Raw genomic sequence first — 14,738 nt, 5'->3', positions numbered from 1 at the left:
GCGGTAAAATAATATGAAATTGCTGGCCGGGCGCGGTGGCTCAAGCCTGTAATCCCAGCACTTTGGGAGGCCGAGATGGGCGGATCACGAGGTCAGGAGATCGAGACCATCCTGGCGAACACCGTGAAACCCCATCTCTACTAAAAAATACAAAAAACTAGCCGGGCGAGGTGGCGGGCGCCTGTAGTCCCAGCTACTCGGGAGGCTGAGGCAGGAGAATGGCGTGAACCCGGGAGGCGGAGCTTGCAGTGAGCTGAGATCCGGCCACTGCACTCCAGCCCGGGCGACAGAGCGAGACTCCGTCTCAAAAAAAAAAAAAAAAAAAAAAAGAAATTGCTTAGATTCAGTGAAAAATAAATAAGCAAAACACAAACCTGGTTGCTCCCTTTATCTACAGCATTGCCTGCTGTGTATTGCTGAGATTAGGAATGAAAATTTTCTTGTTTGGAGTCAGTGATAATCTCAAAAGAAGAGCCATTATTCACATAATTTGTAATTCTATGGCTCCGTATGTCACACTTGATTCCTACGTGGGAAAAAAAAATAGGAAAAGAAAATATAATTTTGCAATACAGATGTTGGTTACTATTAAAGGTCTGAAGCTGAATTTAAGACAAGTGGATGAAAATGAAGGAAAGATGCAGGTACATTACAGTTAAGAACCCACCTACATGTACACCACTGCATATTCTGGGCTTATTGTCAGTGTAGGTGCTCAAAAATGTCTGCTGAATGAGTTAATGAGTGAGGTTTGTAATTTATTTGAACACTAAAAAAAAAAAAAAAGGATATATAACATTCATGTATATTATTTGTATTGAGCTGATGAAATTTTACCCTAAAGTGTGTGTTCCTAGAGAATATGAGTGTTCTCCATGCCTACAGACATAGCTAAAGGTCAACCCAAGAGTCAATGACTATTTACCTGAAGGTTTCAGAACTTGCATTTTTTTTAAGTGAAAAGATGACTTAAATGCTGTTTCGTATTATGGATATATATTTTTTTCCAGTTTTAACTAAATAGTTTTAAACGAAATAATTTTTCCCAAGAAAGTCACCATGTGGGGAGGAAGCGGGTGGGATGAATTCAGCAACTCAACCAAATTGAGGCCTCCTAATATATGTGCTAATATTTCTTGAGGACAACTTTTCCAGCTCTAATTCTTTTTGTCACAGCAGACTTAAAGGATTTTTAAAATTTTAAAATGTATTATTACAATCTCTAAATAACTCGAATAATCCCCTTTGTTATTGCTATCACATGCTATTTCTGCTATGGTTAAATTAATTTTTAAGCATGAGAAGAAAAAAATACAAAATTATAATGTTAAGTTCATATAGTTAAGAAAATCCGCATAAAATTTTCTTTTTAATAATTTTTCCCTGAAGTGGATTTTTAAATATCATTTTATCTAAAAGTTTTTTCATACTACACACACTTCACCTTACAATTTCCTTATGTTTGACCAAGACCATGTTAGTAATCAAGAGATTCTTTTTAAAAAGATGAGTTTTGTTGAAAAAAGGAAAGCTAAATTCTGAATTGAAAATAATATCTAATAGTAAACAGCTGCTAGTAAATGATATCAGAGTTCTGTACTGCATTTAACTATTCCTATAACTTAGGGAATGGCACTTCCTCCCTCTGAACTTCAGTTTCCTGATCAGTAATTTTATTGAACTAGAAATGATCTATAAATATTTTCTATCTTTTACGTCCAATAGCCCTAACAGTTCACTTAAACCAAATAAGTTTCCTGACTTTAAATCACATTACATCAATTTTAGCTCTTGCCACCCTTTCCCACCCTCCAGACTTTAAGTCAGAATTAATTACTCCCACAGCACACTGATAATACCTCTGTAATAGCACGTATGGTCGCCTGCCTTGTTTAGCAAGTTGTTTGCATCACTGCAGCTACTCAGGACCACAGAGACTGTGTACTGTAGGCACAGTTTCATGAATTACCATGGAGAGAGCAACACTATGAAAGATCCCTGTGGGAAGCTGGCTAAGTACAATCACACACAGCCTGAATTTTCAAGTGGTTTTCTACCATAGAGCGTAAGTGGCTGGAGGATAAAAAGATTCTTCTATTTATCTTGAAGATAACACAAAGACTAGAAAAATGTTTTCTGCATAGTGGGCTTTCACTCAATAAGTACATATGTACATGATGAATAAATAAATGAGTGATAAGTGAAATGCATAATCTTTTATTTGACAATTAATTCCTACTCAAATTTAAAGTGGCTAACAAACTCATGCATCAGGTTTGATTGCTGAAATAGATAATGTGTTTTTGAAAACAAGTTTATGACCAGTCCTCCAGTAAATTTAACGACCCTAAACACAGATGCTGGAGGAAGAAGAAAGAAAGAAAAGAAAAGAAAGAAAGAGAGAGGGGAAGGAAGGAAAGAAAGAAAGAAAGAAAGGAGAGAGAAAGAAAGAAAGAAAGAAAGAAAGAAAGAAAGAAAGAAAGAAAGAAAGAAAGAAAGAAAGAAAGAGAAAGAGAGAGAGAGAGAGAGGGAGGGAGGGAAAGAAAGAAAGAAAGAAAGAAAGAAAGAAAGAAAGAAAGAAAGAAAGAAAGAAAGAGAAAGAAAGAAAGAAAGAAAGAAGGAAGGAAGAAGAAGGAAGGAAGGAAGGAAGGAAGGAAGAAGGAAGAATGTACAAAGGAAGGAAGCAAGGTACAAAGGAAAGAAAAGAAAGAAAGAAAGAAAGAAAGAGAAAGAAAGAAAGAAAGAAAGCATGAAAGAAAGTCAGAATTGAAATATGCAAATGCCATGGTTTTTCTAGAATTGCCATTTCACTGCTTGTTGATTTCTTTCCTGGTTTTGATGTTTTGGTGAAAGACTGAGGAAACTGGGGTATCAATTTTTACTAGAATTTCCTTTGTAGTCTTTCAAAGTGTAAAAAAAATTCCTGTTACTGAGAAAATATTTTGAAAGGAAGAATATCCTTTAAGCTAAAACACATCTTGCAAAAATGAAATTTTGAGACTTTGGGAGCTGATACCCAAATCGATGATAAATTATTCAGTTTAAAATTAATGCAGCCAACTTAATTTTAAAATAATTGCCTAAATCTGGAAATAGACTATTGTAAGTATTCAGACAGGTATTCTGGGTTGTTGCTGCTATTAGAGTCCTTGATCATGGTAGTTTTCTAAAATAAATCTGAGCTGTATATAGCTGAATTTATCTATTGATAAAAAAAAATCTTGCACTAATAGCATTCACTCAACATATGTCTATATATTCCTACTCTGTATAAGGCAGTGCTCTAGGTGCTAGTTAGTACCAGTGAAACAGCAGCCCCAAATCTCTGCCCTCACGGAGCTCTCTCATCCTAGTAGAAGGCAATCAAACACATGATATAAAAATTATATTCCACGTTGTAAAGTGTTAAGTGCTAGAAAGAAAAATAGAGCCAGATGTGGGGATAGAAGCTGCAGATAATGAGGCGAGATTTTAAATAAAGTGATCACATCTAAGTCCTTCCCGAGAAGAGGACATTCCTGAGAAGATGACATCTGAGCAACATCTTGGGGTAAGTGAGGAAGTCTTGTGGGAGGCTTGGCGTGGTGGCTCACGCCTGCAGTTCCAGCACTTTGGGAGGCAGAGGCAGGCAGATAACTTGAAGTCCGTAGTTCAAGATCAACCTGGCCAACATGTCGAAACACTGTCTGTACCAAAAATGCAAAAAATTAGCCAGTCGTGGTGACAGGCGCCTGTAATTCCTACTAGGGAAGCTGAGGCGCAGAACTGCTTGAACCTGGGAGGCAGAGGTTCCAGTGAGCCTCAAATGCACCTACAGTGTGCACCGTGGGGATCATCTGAGTGACAGAGCAAGACTGTAAAAAAGAAAGAAAGAAAGAGGAAGGAAGGAAGGAAGGAAGGAAGGAGAAGGAAGGAAGCTGGGAAGGAAGGAAGGTAGGCTGGAAGGGGGAAGGAAGGAAGGAAGAAGAAGGGAAGGAAGGAAGGAAGGAAGGAAGGAAGGAAGGAGAAACTTGCTGAGGGGGTGTTCAGGTGAGGAATGGAAGGAATGGAAGTTGAGGAATGAGAGACTCCGATGTTTTCAAATAAGGAATTTAAAAATATTTCTCAAGATTCTCACATATTACATAAATATGAATGACGTATATATCCTTATGTCTCCAAATGTTGTATTGGAATGCCACAGGAACAGAGAACATTTACTTTCTAATTACACCCATCAATTAAGCAACAAAGCTGGAATTCAGCCCACAGACCCTAGGTTGGAGACAAAGTCTTGTAAATTTGAATAGGACCAACAAGTTTTTGCTTTTAAAACTCCCTCCATTCATATGCATAAAATAAAATCTCACGGTATTTGACCTACATAGAATCCAACCACAGACATCAGATTTGATTCTGTATTTTTTCTTGACGCTGTTCCAAATGTAGTATCTCTGCTTGAAAACCAAGGCAGACTGTCGTGATGTTATCCCTATAATACAAGCAAACAAAAAATCCATTAAGTCTGAGTTGTCAAGATAACTTAGCCAAGTCCTTGCCTTGGCAGTTGTTATGCTCTCTATAAAATGAACAAACCTAGGTTTTTGTTCACTCCTGTCTCTTTTCGTTATAACATCTGGTAAAGAATGAACTATATATGTCTAATCCAAGTTAGTAAATATCCCTAAAGAGGCTCCAGGTTCCCAGATCACCCTGTTCTGTTACGACGAGATTTAGAGCCTCCTTACACCCTCTCAGGGAAACCCCCTTTCTTGGTAATTTTGGACTGCATCCCCCTCTTAGTTTTCCCTTAGTCCCTTCAGACTCTGATTCTTCAGGTAAGCATTGAAATCTACCCTTTGAAAAGTCATTCACAATGAAATGATGAAGAAGTGCTTCAAATAGTATCTCTTCTAAGGACTTACATGGTTTAAAGAGGTCAAAACTCAAAGTTGGAATTAAAATTTCTTGGATATTAGGGAACAGTTTCAGGAGAAGTTTGCAGCGTAGAAGGTTTATTCTAGCCAGCTATGAGGCAAGCTAGCTTCACCACCTGTTATATTTTCTACCCTAGACTCTTAACAAAAGCCAACTCTCTGGACAAAAGCAACACAAATTCACATATTTACAGTTAGACAGGAGGAAAAAGTTTAAGAAGTCTATTGTATGGCATGGTGACTATAGTTAATACCAATATATTGTATTATTGAAAAATGTTAGGAGAATAGATGTGAAGTGTTCTCACCATAAAAGTGATTAACTGTGTGAAATACATATGCTAATTAGCTAGATTTCATCATTCCACACTGTATATATACTTCAAAACATCATGCTGTTCATGTAACTACATACAATTTTATATGTCAATTTTAAAAATAAACAAATTTGAGGGGAAAAAAGCAACGCAATTTATTTCTCAATCGCATGCTGTTTCGTATGCTTTATATCATAGACAGATAAAAAAAGGAATGAGGATATTAGAATCTCTTAGGAAAGACATGGATAAATATATTTGGACCAGCCATATGATATAATATTTTAAAAACATTTAAAATTAAACTTTATAATAACTTATGTTAACAAGAGAAAATGTCCAACATATAAGGATAAGTGAAGAACCGTGATATAATGTGGTATGTCTTTGTAAATACTTATGTATCTGGATAGGAACAAATACATGGGAATGTACCAACAGATACAAACAAATACATAAAGGAAATAAAACAAAATGTTATCTCCAGCAGTGGAATTATGGGTAACTTTTTGAGGTAATTCTTTATACTCTTCTTTATTTTCCAAAATTAGGTAGTTCACAATTTTAATTTTCCAATTAAAGACAAAGATCTTTTGAAATGACATGTTGTGTTATCCACATCATTGCTTTGCTTTTGCCCTCAACAGAGAACAAAATGTGTGGGTTAAATAGGAGCATCTCTTAAATGCATAAATCCCTCAAAGGGGAACAGGAAAATTTTACTATTACATAGTTTCTTTCCAGCCTCTATGACATCAATCAGAGAGATATACGAGGAGTTGAAGTCAAGAAGCAGGGGCTACTGTGCATACACTCATCGCCAAGGGCATAATTCAAAGGACACTCAGCCTGGTGAACATGGCACACAGATGTCCTGTTTTCTTAGACTGTTTGCAACATTTAAATGCACTTGGCAGTCTAAGCACATAGTTTCTTTCTGAAGGAGCTTTTCTGCTGAAGGTTATGTCGTGTTTTCCACTAAAACATAAATCCGTTGGCTGTTTGTTAAGCCTCCTGTACAATGAAATCAAAGCAATCGTCAATGGATATGGTTCACTGGAAAATGTAAACTGGCTTCCCCACCCCAAGAGAAATAGATTAAGTAATGCCAGAGGTTTTGCACGTGCTCTCTACAGACAACATCTCCCTTTGTAGAGAAAAATTTTACTGCAATGCTTCCCATTGCACCTGCCAACTCCCTCTCTTATCCTGAAAACATAAATTCCCATTACACATAGAAGAATGAGTAATGTCTCTAAAGTGCCCAGAATATGTTTGTAATAATTGATATTTCACCCTCCGGTGCCAGGGCTGCATGGATGGAGTGCTTTATGTTGAAGGCTCAGGAATGTGCTTTTGTCCCTTTGGTATTCTGCCCAGACGAAGTATGCCCACAATCAGCACAGTCTAATGCAATCCAAACACTTTAGAGGAGGCATCCTACAAAACACAGGAGTGCCAGAGGCTTGCATAATGTATCCAAGATATCAAAGTTTTCTTTAGAGAGATGACAATGTAATACAGCAAACACCTATTTAGGGGGAGAACAAAACCCTCAGTTTTTCTATGGACGTCAAGTATGTATTAATAGGTGTTGCCTGGCATCGAATTTAGATTCTTAAGCTTATCACACCTCTAAACTTCTTTTGTTTAAATCAATTATTAACATTTATTATTATAAAATGCTTCTGCTTTTTACCCAAGCTATCTCCATGACTGTATTTTAAAACAGAAATAAGTTTGATTACTAATTTTTTAAACAAAATACTTCCATATAGCCTTTCCATTATCTTTGGCAAAACAATTGTAAAATAGACATATTTTCATTTAGGTAGTTTTACCCTGATTAATCATATCACCTTCGTGACAAAAGAGAACGAAGGAGAGATATGAAAGTAAAAATGAAAGAATAATTCTTAAATAATATGAAGGCTGGTATGTTAAAAAATTGAGTATTGGCCGGGCATGGTGGCTCCTGCCTGTAATCCCAACACTTTGGGAGGCCGAGGTGGGTGGATCATGAGGTCATGAGATGAAGTGCATCCTGGCAAACATGGTGAAACCCTATCTCTACTGAAAATACAAAAAAATAGCTGGGTGAGGTGGCATGTGCCTGTAATCCCAGCTACTAGGGAGGCTGACGCAGGAGAATCACTCGAACCTGGGAGGTGGAGGTTGTAGTGAGCCAAGATCGCGCCACTGCACTACTCAGCCTGGCAACAGAGCAAGACTCTGTTTCAAAAAAAAAAGAAATTCAAGTGCCTTTCAAGTACTGGGAGTTTATTAGGGAGTAATATTTTTATAATCACATGACTTTTTTCTATTATTGTATGAATCTAATTTTATTATTGTGAATAATTTTATTTAGTGATTTAACCTTTTCTTGGATATTCTTGACTTCAAAAAATAAATTATATGCATTTAAGAACATAAACTAATATCTACTTTTGGGTAACTATAAAAATGCACAGTTGGTGACCAACTAGTTATTGTACATTATTGTTTTAATTAATTATTTTAAAAATTACCAGCATTTTTCTACTACCTATGCTTCTTATTTTACCCATTCCTTCCTATCCTCACACCTTCACGCTAGAATAGTTTTGCCAAATCTGGAAAGAATAATCGATGGAAGCCATACTCTAATATAGCATCAATTGAAAATCAAAGTGCCTGTATTTCATCATTTATAGGTATCTCCAATTGCTATGCTTGGAAAGTGAGAAAGCATTCACCTGGCAAAGGAAATGAATAAAAACAAGATCAAGAATAAACATGACTTAATTAAAATCATAATGAGATATCATCTTACCCCAGTCAGAATGTCCCTTATTAATGAAAAAAATGAAAACAAAAACAGATGTGGGCGAGGATGCAGAGAATGGAGAACTCTTACACACCATTGTTTGGAGTGTAAAGTAGTACAACATTTAAGGAAAACAGTATGAAGATTTCTCAAAGAACTAAAAGAACTACCCTTTGATCCAACAATCTACTAATGGGTATTTACCCAAAGGAAAATAAATCATTGTATCAAAAATATACCTTTACACATTTGTGTATTTCAGACTATTCACAATAGAAAAGTAATGCAATTAGCCTAAGTTTCCATAAACAAGAGATTGGATAAAGAAAATGTGATATATATATGTATACACACACACACACACACACACAATGAAATACGGTTCAGCCTTAAAACAATAAAATCATATCTTCTACAGCAACATGAATGGAACTGGAAGTCATTGTCTTAAGTGAAACAAATCATACACAGAAAGAGAAATACTGCAATTTCTTACATAGATGGGAATTAAATATTGTGTACACATGAACATAGAGAGTGGAACGTCAGGCAATGGATACTTGAAAGGATGGGGGGTGGGAGGGGGGTAGATGATGAGAAATTACGTTATTTGTACAATGTATGTTATTTGAGTGTTGAATACCCTAAAGGTCGAGATATTATCACTTTGTATCTATGCATTCAACAAAATTACACTTGTCCCTCATAAATGTATACAATATTTTTAAAAAGAAAAAAATACATATGACTTTTTATGTGTTTATTATGGTTATTTGTCTCATAATGAAACATGATATACTTTATTTCTACCACTGAGACTCTTCCCAGTTTTCTAATTTCAAGAACCTGCCTCTTTGCAAGTGTTTCCAAATAGTGCCATGTAGAAGTAAAACCATTTGGGAATGTAGGTGATTTATCTGAACATAGTTGAAACCACTTTCTTGAGTCCTACTTTCAACATCAATCCCTACCCCGGTTCTAGTATTAATGTTGTCTCTGGTGAATGTTAGTATAGTATATCACACATGTCCCTCAACACCAAGATGTCTCTGCTGCCAGCTCTAATCTCATCTAATGCTTGTGCCATTCTCAGTGAGTCTTCCCAGGTTACTTGTCTATGCCTGAGGACATGCTCAACTAATTTACCAGTCCAGACATGTATGCTATGCTATGCAATCTAATTCTTGAATTTCTAGCCTCTGAGAGAGGGCGTTGCCCATTACACAATGCTAAACTGGGAAGCACAACAGCTAGATAAATAGAGATGTGTTATCAGAGATAGGATGGGCATTGATTTGTAATCATGGAAGATGATTTGAAACACTATGGCTTATATTTTATACCAAAAAAAAAGTCCTCTGTGAGAGACTGACTATTGCAATGGGAGAATTCGAGAACAAGTGTTATATGATATTAGGATTGGTTTTTATCCACCATGAATTTCAAGAATTAGATGTTTAATTATTAATATTTTCAAAACCACTATGAGATACCATCTCACACTAGTCAAAATGGCTATGACTAAAAAGTCAAAGAACAGCAGATACTGGGGAGGCTGTGGAGAAAAGGGACATATTTGTTGGTAGGAATGTAAGTTAGTTCAGCCACTGTGGAAAGCAATGTGGAGATTTTTCAAAGAACTAAGAACAGAGCTATCATCCCACCAGCAATCCTGCTACTGGGTATATATTCAAAGCAAAATAGATTATTATATCAAAGAGACATGTGCATTCATTTGTTCATTGCCATGCTATTCACAATGGCAAACACATGGAATCAACCTAGGGGCCCATCAGTGATGGATTGGATAAAGAAAATGTGATGCATATACTCCATGGAATACTATGCATCCATAAAAAGAGAATGAAATCATGTCTTTTGCAGCAACATGAATGGAGCTGGAGGCCATAATCCTAAGAGAATTACCACAGGAACAGAAAAACAACCGCTACATGTTCTAACTTACAGTAGCACAACATTGAGCATGCACAGACATAAACATGAGAACAATAGGCACTGTGGTCTATTAGAGGCAGGAAGGGAGAGGGGCAAGGGTGAAAAAAAGACCTATTAGGTACTATGCTCACTACCTGAGTGCAATATACCCAGGTTAAAAAACAAAAAACAAAAAACACCTGTATCCCTTTTATCTTAAATAAAAGTTGATAATAAAAAGATTTCGAGAAGGATATAAAATATCTTGACAAATGATTACCTTTTTGCATTTGCACCATTGACCCTTGTGAAATAGCAATGCTATTGACACTAGGCCAGCGGTGCAAACCACTATAGGAACTTGCATTCTGTAGAGTTCAACCAGAAGTCTGGTTTTTACTTAAGTCTATATTTTATAAAATTTGATGCATAAAGCTAGTATTACCTGAAATATTACTCCTCTTATAAGTAATTTAAAATTTTAATAGTATTTATTTTGAGTTACTCTAACTACCATAACTGATGATAGCTTTGGGCTTTTACCTTCTTTTATTTACTCTTTCAATCATTTTCTTTATTCACTGTACAAATGACAAAGTAAGTGAAGTTTCTACTCTGAGAATCCTACCAGTCTCGTGGCAGAAACAGACATTAATCAAATAATCATAGAAAATATATGGTTGAAAATTTTGATGAGTCGTATGAATACTAATAATTAACATTTACTGAGGACTTGTTCTGTGCCAGAAACTGGTATAAATACTTGAACAGTATTAACTCCTTTAACCCTTACCATCACCCTATGAAAGTATTCTATATTATTATACCAATCTTACAAGTAAAGTAATTGAGGCTATGGGAAATTGAATAATGTGGTCTAAGAACGCAAAGTCCCAAGTGGCAGAGCAGACATTGACTATAGGAACTTGAACTTTAGAGCTATCTAATAGTATCATGTCATCTTTCCTTGCATGTCAAAAAAAAAAAAAAAAAAAAAAGCATGCTATGACACTGCATTAGTCAGCTTTTACTACAGTATGCTGAATTAACAAACATATGCAATATTTTAGTGGCTTATAATAATAAAGGCTTATTTATTTACTGCTCATGTTAACATCCTATGTGGGTCCAGCTGCAATTCTGCAATTTTTCTTGCTGGATCCAGGCTAAAAGAGCATCTCCTACCTTAGCTATCCCACCCTTAAAGGTTTATGTATATGACATCATCACTTCCACTAGCATTTTATTGTACAAAGCAAGGCTAAAGGTAAAATTGGCCAACAATGGAGTAGGAAATACATTCCATCTATAGGAAAAGACACCAGAGAGTTCTCCTACCTGAATGAGCACAAGAAACAGGTCATATTTTAAGCAAATAAAACGGTATGCTCCATAATAGACATATGAAAGGGGTCCCTGGCCTGACCAGGGAGTCAAGGAAAGCCTGAGGTAGCACTAGCTCAGTAGGGTTTTCAGAGATGGTATTTAGTTAACTAAAAACTGTGGTCCAAGGAAAACATAGCATGTAGTAGGAACAGCAGGTACAAACGTCATGTGATACAAGTGAGCCTGGTCTTGGAGAATTGAAAGGAACCACCTGAAATAAAGACAGAGAAAGGGAGACTGTCCTGAGACAAATCTACAGGAGTCAGCAGGGGCGAGATTATTCAGACCCCTGTAGGCCTCTTCAAGAATTTGGATATTTTTCCTAATGGGGAGCCACTAAATTAATTTAAGCAAAGGGAGTATGATCATCACACCTTGGTAATTTTGGCTGTTTTACCAAAAAAAAAAAAAAAAATCATTCTAAATAAGATTCTCTAACTTAGATATCTCCCCAACACCCAGATCCACTTAATAGTATTGTTTTAACTGTTTTAGAAGAGACAATTTAGTTACATTTTCTATTGCAGAGTTCACTATCAGAACCACCCAAATATAGCGATTCAGAGCAGAGGCAGTAACTTCCTCCTTCTCTCTCACAAGGAATACTTTCTACCCTTCCTCTTTAGTTAAGGCTCAGGTTCTCCCCAGTCACAGCAATCCTGTACTCCCCTCTTACCTTCCCGACGGGATGAAAAGAGAGCCAACAGTGACATGGCGAGTCTATGCTGAGACCCTTTTCCCTAAATAGTAAGGAATGGAGCTCAGCAAGGTAAGGAATTGTAGTAAGGAATTGCAGCAATTTGGGATTGGATATATGTGCAAATTACTCTAAGTGGAGCATTCCATTTGGAAAAGGTGCAGCAGGCACTTCAGATATTTTTAGCAGAAATAAATTCCACCACGTTTTTGTCGTAGCTACCATCATTATACTCTGATGTAAACTCAGGTCTTCCTTTGACATCCTATGTAGAATTGTGCCAACTCCAAAACGGTGGACACCATATACTAGCTAGGATTTCTGCCACTGGTAACGTAGAGCAGTCTTCCCAATTGTTGCCATCAACTTCCAGATGTTGGTCATTAAGAGAAAACAAATGAAAGGAAAAGCACCCACCATATGTTTCACTAGTCCAATACCTGGAAAAGCAATTAATTTATACTTACATCTGCTGCAGAAAGTTGTATTTGTTAGGATAGTGCCGTTTCCGTAACTGCTAAGCATCCAGGGGGGGATTGCAAATTTCACTCCATACCAAGTGATCAAAAGTGGTTCAGTGTGGCAGATCACCATCCAAATGGTCATTCAGGAAACCATCATCATTTCAGCTTTTGTGTCTGTTATTCTCTGGAGTCCTCTCAGTCAACCACTAGATGAGGAAAAGGCATGGAAGAATTCACAATGCAAGGATTTTATGGAGCAGGTATGGAAGGGGTGCATATCAGCTTTGGCTCACAATCCACATCCAAGGAGCTACAACCCAGCCATATGGTCAAATCAAAATAACAGAACCACTGAGAAACAGAGTATAACAGTGACTACAGTAAATAGAAGAAACAGACTTGGAGAACAAAACCTAACCAGTGTTTACCATTACATTGTCTCTATTAAATCTTAAAATTGAGAGATAATATAGTAAATTTTATGTTGTATACACACTATCAAAATAAAAAAAATGTGGTGGAATAACATCTTTAGAAACAATGAATTTCTGGATCATTAAAATGTATTAAAAAGTTTAGGTAGTAACTAAAATTCTTAGTTACTAAGAATTTTAGGTAGTTAGGATTCAGTTAATCAAAAGTTCAACTTTTCCACTTTCTCACCACAATATTGACAATCAACCTTACACTGAATTTTCTCTGAACTATGATCCCAAATACCTTTCCTTGAGACTCACTTAAGGTTATACTAATTGTTAGTGGCTCATGGTTTTTCCCCAACATCTATGTATGTATGAATAGATGTGTGTATGAATGTATATATGTACGAATGTATGTAAGTATGCATCTATCTATCTATCTATCTATCTATCTATCTATCTATCTATCTATCAATCATCTGTCTATCGAGACAGGTCTCACTCTGCTGCCCAGGTTGCAGTGCAGAGGCCCAATCTTGGCTCACTGCAGCCTTGACTTCCTGGGTTCGGGTGATCCTCCCACGTCAGCCTCCTGAGTAACTGGAACTACAGGCACGCGCCACCACGCCAGACTAATTTTTTGTATTTTTTTATAGGGACGGGGTTTCACCATGTTGCCCAGGTGCATTCAAACTCCTGGGCTCAAGCAGTCTACCCACCTTTACCTTCCAAAGCACTGGGATTACAGGTATGAGCCACCACACCCAGCCCATTTATTTATTTTTCCAACAACTATTTATTAAGTGCCCATTATGCTTGGGCACTATATCAGACAATGAGAAAATAGAGATAAACAAATCAGCAAATCCTTGACATTGTGAAGTTTATATTCTATAGGAGCAAATGATATTACACAAGAAAAAACAGACAGTTAATTAACAAATGTATAATAAGATTTGTTACGAAGAGCACAGCCTGGAGTGAAGTTTTACAATTAGGGAAACAACCATGGTCTACATGGTCGGTAGCAGTTAATTGTAAGAAGGAAAGTGGATTGAACAAAGCATTTCAGGCATGGCTGGTACAAAGACTCTAATAAGGAAAAGGAGAACAATTGAAAAACATGATAAGGAAGAGAGAAAAGAGACATAGACTAATACTGGGGAAATAGATATGGCCAATTAAGCATGGGCTTAAGAAATTAAAGGATTTTAGACTTGTTCCTGAAAACAGTGTGGAGCAGGACATAAGTTATAATTTGGAAAAAATGACACCGGTTGTTCTTTATCTAACACACAGAAGAATATCAGCCAGCAGGTTGTTACTTTACGAAATTAAATGCTAAAATTTCACTAGCAAAGACGGAAAGAAGAAAAGTAGGGGGAGAAAAAGAAAGGGGTAATAGACTTATGATTAGAGAAAATTACATAGGAAGCAGACATCGAAAAGCAGAGGAAACAGGTGAATGATTACAATATAAAGGCCTCCATGCCTGCTTCACCTTTCCTCTCTTTAACGCTTGGGATCTTTTCTCCAGTGCTAATTTGCTTTTAGAGACCAACTATTAGACTTTTATCTTTTCATTTCTTCTTCTGTTCCCCATTACAATATGCAAATGAATAACTCCGTTTTCTATGGATCTAAGGTCTCCAATCTAGTGCTCCCAAAAGTCACTTACTCAATCCACTTTATTATGTCCAGCATGTACCAGAAATTGTGCTAGGTCCTGGAGACAAGTATTGAAGAAGACAGACAGAATTTCTCCACTCACAGATTGTATGTTCTAATAGGTCTCCAG

General features: G+C 36.6%; 1 long non-coding RNA gene across 1 annotated transcript; it reads right to left on the bottom strand.

Moving 5' to 3' along the window:
- Positions 1-325: 325 nt before the first annotated feature.
- LOC110743568 lies at positions 326-12,760 on the bottom strand. Its single transcript, XR_002522855.2, has 3 exons — positions 12,525-12,760; positions 4,364-4,471; positions 326-526 (listed from the first exon to the last, which is right to left on the bottom strand). It is a non-coding gene; the product is annotated as an uncharacterized LOC110743568 (long non-coding RNA).
- Between the last annotated feature and the right edge of the window lie 1,978 nt (positions 12,761-14,738).

This window comes from Papio anubis, chromosome 5 (genome assembly GCF_008728515.1).
Source record: "Papio anubis isolate 15944 chromosome 5, Panubis1.0, whole genome shotgun sequence".
Lineage (NCBI taxonomy): Eukaryota > Metazoa > Chordata > Mammalia > Primates > Cercopithecidae > Papio > Papio anubis.
Note: the sequence above shows the minus strand (reverse complement) of the source record. Positions and strands in the feature narration are given on the sequence as shown.